Raw genomic sequence first — 6,661 nt, 5'->3', positions numbered from 1 at the left:
TTTTAATGGAGTTTCACTCTTGTTGCCCAGGCTGGAGTGCAATGGCATGATCTTGGCTCACTGCAACCTCCACCTCCTGGGTTCAAGAGATTCTCCTGACTCAGCCTCCCAACTAGCTGGGATTACAGGCATGCACTGTCACACCTGGCTAATTTTGTATTTTTAGTAGAGACACAGTTTCTCCATGTTGGTCAGGCTGGTCTCGAACTGCTGACCTCAGGTGATCCACCTGCCTTGGCCTCTCAAAGTGCTGGGATTACAGGCGTGAGCCACTGCGCCTGGCCAAAATGTATTCATTTGAAAGGTCCCACCAAGATTCGAACTCGGATTGCTGGATTCAAATTCCAGAGTGCTAACCATTACACCATGGGACCAACCCAAAATGTTTTAATACAGGTATGCTATGTGAAATAATCACATCATGGAGAATGAGGTATCCATCCTCTTAAGCATTTATCCTTCATGTTACAAACAATCCAATTACACTCTTTTAGTTATTTTATAATATACAATCAAGTTATTATTGACTAGTTGTGCTATCAAATAGGAGGTCTTGTTCATTCTTTCCAACTACTTTTTCTTTTTTTTTTATTATTATACTTTAAGTTTTGGGATACATGTGCAGAATGTGCAGGTTTGTTACATAGGTATACCCGTGCCAGGGTGGTTTGCTGCACCCATCAAACCATCATCTACATTAGGTACTTCTCCTAATACTATCCCTCCCCTAGCCCCACAACGGGGTTTCACTATGTTGGCCAGGATGGTCTCAATCTCTTGACCTTGTAATCTACCCGCCTCGGCCCCAGTGTGAGATGTTCCCCTCCCTGTGTCAATGCATCTCATTGTTCAACTCCCACTTATGAGTGAGAATATGCAGTGTTTGGTTTTCTATTCCTGTGTTAGTTTGCTGAGAATTATGGTTTCCAGCTTCACCCATGTCCCAGCAAAGGACATGAACTTATCCTTTTTATGGCTGCACAGTATTCCATGGTGTATATATGCCACATTTTCTTTATCCAGTCTATCATTGATGGGCATTTGGGTTGGTTTCAAGTCTTTGCTATTGTGAATAGTACTGCAATAAACATACGTGTGCATGTGTCTTTATAGTAGAATGATTTGTAATCTCTAGGGCATATACCCAGTAATGGGATTGCTGGGTTGAAAGGTATTTCTGGTTCTAGATCATTGAGGAATCACCACACTGTCTTCCACAATGGTTGAACTAATTTACACTCCCACCAACAGTGTAAAAGCACTCTTATTTCTCCACGTCCTCTCCAGAATCTGCTGTTCCCTGACTTTTTAGCAATCACCATTCTAACTGGCGTGAGATGGTATCTCACTGTGGTTTTGATTTGCATTTCTCTAATGACCAGTGATGATGAGCTTTTTTTCATATGTTTATTGGCCGCATAAATATCTTCTTTTGAGAAGTGTCTGTTCATATCCTTTGCCCACTTTTTAATGGGGTTGTTTTTTTTTCTTGTACATTTATTTAAGTTCCTTGTAGATTCTGGATATTAGCCCTTTGTCAAATGGATAGATTGCAAAAATTTTCTCCCATTCTGTAGATTGCCTGTTCACTCTGATGATAGTTTCTTTTGCTGTGCAGAAGCTCCTTAGTTTAATCAGATCTTATTTGTCAATTTTGGCTTTTGTTGTCATTGCTTTTTGTGTTTTAGTCATGAAGTCTTTGCCCATGCTTACATCCTGAATGGTATTGCCTAGGTTTTCTTCTAGGATTTTTATGGTTTTAAGTCTTATGTTTAAGTCTTTAATCCATCTCAAGTTAATTTTTGTATAATGTGTAAGAAAGGGGTCCAGTTTCAGTTTTCTCCATATGGCGAATTTTCTCAATACCATTTATTAAATAGGGAATCCTTTTCCCATTGCTTGTTTTTGTCAGGTTTGTCAAAGATCAGATAGATGTGTGGCATTATTTCTGAGACTTCTGTTCTGTTCCATTGGTCTATATATCTATTTTGGTACCAGTACCATGCTGTTTTGGTTAATGTAGCCTTATCCTATAGTTTGAAATCAGGTAATGTGATGCTTCCAGCTTTGTTCTTTTTGCTTAGGATTGTCTTGGCTACATGAGCTCTTTTTTGGTTCCATATGAAATTTAAAGTAGTTTTTTCTAATTCTGTGAAGAAAGTCAATGGTGGCTTGATGGAGATAGCATTGAATCTATAAATTACTTTGGTCAGTATGGCCACTTTTGCGATATTGATTCTTCCTATCCATTAGCATGGAATGTTTTTCCATTTGTTTATGTCCTCACTTATTTCCTCGAGCAGTGGTTTGTAGTTCTTCTTGAAGAGGTCCTGCACATCCCTTGTAAGTTGTATTTCTAGATATTTTATTCTCTTTTTAGCAGTTGTGAATGGGAGTTCACTCATGATTTGGCTCTCTGTCTACTGTTGGTGTATAGGAATGCTTGTGATTTTTGCACATTGGTTTTGTATCTTGAGACTTTGCTGAATTTGCTTACCAGCTTAAGGAGATTTTGGGCTGAGACGATGGCGTTTTCTAAATATACAATCATGTCATCTGCAAACAAAGACAATGTGCATATGTAACTTACCTGCACGTTGCGCACATGTACCATAGAGCCTAAAGTATAATAATAATAATAATAATAATAATAATAATAATAATAATAAATAAGTTAATAGAATAAAATATATAACAGCATTGCTCCCAAAAGATTCGTGAGTTGAGGAATCACTATGTATTAATATTAAACTCTTTATGGGCTTAAAAAAAAAACAAAAACAAAAACAAAACAAAAAAAAAAACAAAGACAATGTGACTTCCTCTCTTCCTATTTGAATACTCCTTATTTCTTTCTCTTGCCTGATTGCCCTGGCCAGAACTTCCAATACTATGTTGAAAAGGAGTGGTGAGAGAGGGCATCCTTGTCTTGTGCTGGTTTTCAAAGGGAATGCTTCCAGCTTTTGCCCATTTAGTATATTAGCCGTGGATTCATCATAAATAGCTCTTATCATTTTGAGATACATTCCATCAATACCTAGTTTATTGAGAGATTTTAGCATGAAGGGTTGTTGAATTTATTGAAGGCCTTTTCTGTGTCTATTGAGATAATCATGTGGTTTTTGTTATTGGTTCTGTTTATGTGATGGATTATGTTTATTGATTTGTGTATGTTGAACCACCCTTGCATCCCCGGGATGAAGCTGACTTCATCGTGGTGGATAAGCTTTTTGATGTGCTGCTGGATTCGGTTTGCCAGTATTTTATTGAGGATTTTCGCATTGGTGTTCATCAGGGATATTGGCCTGAAATTTTATTTAATGTAGTTTCTTCATAGTGTCTATGGTCTCTACAATTTGGTATGTTTTTCCGTGGTTGATACCGGTTTTTCCTTTCCATATTTAGTGCTTCCTTCACGAGTTCTTGTAAGGCAGGCCTGGTGGTGACACAGTATCTCAGCATTTACTTATTTGTAAAGGATTTTATTTTTCTTTCACTTATGAAGCTTAGTTTGGCTGGATATAAAATTCTAGGCTTAAAATTCTTTTCTTTAAGAATGTTGAATATTGGCCCCCACTCTCTTCTGGCTCGTAGGGTTTCTGCAGAGAGATCTATCTGCTTTTAGTCTGATGGGCTCGCCTTTGTGGGAAACCTGACTTTTCTCTCTGGCTGCCCTTAACATTTTTTCCTTCATTTTAACCTTGGTGAATCTGACAATTATGTGTCTTGGGGTTGCTCTTCTCGAGGAGTATCTTTGTGGTGTTCTCTGTATTTCCTGAATTTGAATGTTGGCCTGTCTTGCTAGTTTAGGGAAGTTCTCCTGAATAATATCCTGAGGAGTGTTTTCCAACTTGGTTCCATTCTCCCCTTCACTTTCAGGTACACCAATCAAACGTAGGTTTGGTCTTTTCACATAGTCCCATATTTCTTGGAGGCTTTGTTCATTCCTTTTCATTCTTTTTTCTCTAATCTTGTCTACATGCTTTATTTCATTAAGTTGATATTCAATCTCTGATATCCTTTCTTCTGGTTGCTTGATTCGGCTATTGATACCTGTGTGTGCTTCACAAAGTTCTCATGCTGTGCTTTTCAGCTCCATTAGGTCATTTATATTCTACTCTAAACTGGTTATTCTGGTTGGCAATCCCTGTAACCTTTTTTCAAGGTTCTTAGCTTCCTTGCATTTGGTTAGAACATGCTCCTTTGGCTCAGAGGAGTTTGTTACCTTGCTTGGGTTAGAACATGCTCCTTTAGCTCAGAGGAATTTGTTACCACCTTCTGAAGCCTACTTCTGTCAATTTGTCAAACTCATTCTCTGTCCAGTTTTGTTCACCTGCTGGCGAGGAGTTGTGATCCTTTGGAGAAGAAGAGGTGTTCTGGTTTTTAGAATTTTCAGCCTTTTTGCACTGGTTTTTCCTTGTCTTCGTGAATTTAACTACCTTTGGTCTTTGATGTTGGTGAACTTTGGATGGGGTTTCTGTGTGGACATCCTTCTTGTTGATGTTGATGCTATTCTTTCTGTTTGTTAGTTTTTCTTCTAACAGTCAGGCCCCTCTGCTGCAGGTCTGCTGGAGTTTATTGGAGGTCCACTCCAGACGCTGTTTGCCTGGGTATCACCAGTGGAGGCTGCAGAACAGCAAACATTGCTACCTGTCCCTTCCTCTGGAAGCTTCATCCCAGAGGGGCAGCCACCAGATACCAGCGAGAGCTCTCCTGTATGAGGTGTCTCTCGAACCCTGCTGGGAGGTGTCTCCCATTCAGGAGGCACAGGGGTCAGGGACCCACTTGAGGAGGTAGTCTGTCCCTTAGCGGAGCTCAAGCGCTGTGCTGGGAGCTGGGAGCGCTCTCTTCTGAGCTGGCAGGCAGGAATGTTTAAGTCTGCTGAAGCTGCGCCCACAGCCGCCCCTTCCCTCAGGTCCTCTGTCCTGGGGAGATGGGAGTTTTATCTATAGGCCCCTGACTGGGGCTGTAGCCTTTCTTTCAGAGATACCCTGCCTGGAGAGGAGAAATCTAGAGAGGCAGTCTGGCTATGGCAGCTTTGTGGAGCTGCGGTGGGCTGTGCCCAGTTCAAACTTTCTGGCAGCTTTCTTTATGCTGTGAGGGGAAAACCACCTACAAAAGCCTCAGTAATGGCAGGTGCCCCTCCCCCCACCGAGCTCATGTGTCCCAGGTTGACTTCAGACTGCTGTGCTGGCAGTGAGAATTTCAAGCCTGTCAATCTTAGCTTGCTGGGCTCCATGAGGATGGGATCTGCTGAGCTAGACCACTTGGCTCCCTGGCTTCAGCCCCTTTTCCAGGGGAGTGAAGGGTTCTGTCTCACTGGCATTCCAGGCACCACTAGGGTATGAAAAAAATCTCCTGCCGCTAGCTCAGTGTCTGCCCAAATGGCCTCCCAGTTTTGTGCTTGAAACCCAGGGCCCTGGTGGTGTAGGCACCCAAGGGAATCTGTTGGTCTCTGGGTTGTGAAGACCATGGGAAAAGCATAGTATCTGGGCCAGAATGCACTGTTCCTCACAGCACAGTCCCTCACGGCTTCCCTTGCCTAGGGGAGGGAGTACCCTGACCCCTTGTGCTTCCCAGGTGAGGCAATGCACCACCCTGTTTCAGCTCGCCCCTGTGGGCTGCACCCACTGTCTAACCAGACCCAAAAGAGATGAGCCGGGTACCTCAGTTGGAAATGCAGAAATCACCTGCCTTGTGCGTTAATCTCACTGGGAGCTGCAGACCAGAGCTGTTCCTATTTGGCCATCTTGCTAGCCACCCCTCTCTAAGTACCTTTTCATACCCATTAACTATCCCCACCTCCCTCTACCCCCACTACCCTGGACTTAGCTTCTGGTTTCCATCCTTCTGCTCTCTATGTCCATAAGTTCACTTGTTTTGATTTTTAGATCCCAAAAATAAGTGAGAATATGTGATGTCTGTTTTTCTGTGCCTGGCTTATTTCACTTAACATAATGATCTCTAGTTCTATTTATGTTTTTGCAAATTACAGAATTTCATTCTTTTTCATGGCTGAATAGTAGTACATTGAGTATATGTACCACATTTTCTTTATCCATTCATCTGTTGATGGTCACTTAGGGTGCTTCCAAATCTTAACTATTGTGAGCAGTGATGCAACAAACATAGGAGTGCAGATATCTTTTTGATATACTGATTTTCACTCTTTGGGGTATATGCCCATCAGTGAAATTGCTGGATCTTATGGTAGCTCTAATTTTAGTTTTTTGAGGAACCTCCAAACTGTTCTCTACAGAGGTTGTACTAACTTACATTCCCACCAACAGTGTACGAGGGTTCCCTTTTCTCCATATCTTTGTCAGCATTTGTTATTGCCTGTCTTTGGATATGAGCCATTTTAACTGGGATGAGATGATATTTCATTGTAGCTTTGATTTGCATTTCTTTGATTATCAAAGATGTCAAGCACTTTTCACATGACTGTTTATCATTTGTCTTCTTTTGAGAAATGCCTGTTCAGATTTTTTGCCCAGTTTTTGATTGGATTATTAGTTTTTTTCCTTTAGAGTTGTTTGAGCTCCTTACATATTCTGATTATTAATCCCTTGTCAGAGGGGTAGCTTGCAAATATTTTCTCCCATTCCATGGGTTGTCTCTTCACTTTGTTAACTGTTTCCTTTGCTGTTCAGAAGCTTTT

The 6,661-nt window shown here is 41.2% G+C and overlaps 1 non-coding gene across 1 annotated transcript; it reads right to left on the bottom strand.

The window, feature by feature from the left end:
- Positions 1 to 302: 302 nt before the first annotated feature.
- Positions 303 to 374, bottom strand: TRNAQ-UUG (transfer RNA glutamine (anticodon UUG)). Its single transcript has one exon. It is a non-coding gene; the product is annotated as a tRNA-Gln (tRNA).
- Between the last annotated feature and the right edge of the window lie 6,287 nt (positions 375 to 6,661).

Source organism: Pongo pygmaeus, chromosome 5, assembly GCF_028885625.2.
Source record: "Pongo pygmaeus isolate AG05252 chromosome 5, NHGRI_mPonPyg2-v2.0_pri, whole genome shotgun sequence".
Taxonomy (NCBI): Eukaryota; Metazoa; Chordata; class Mammalia; order Primates; family Hominidae; genus Pongo; species Pongo pygmaeus.
Note: the sequence above shows the minus strand (reverse complement) of the source record. Positions and strands in the feature narration are given on the sequence as shown.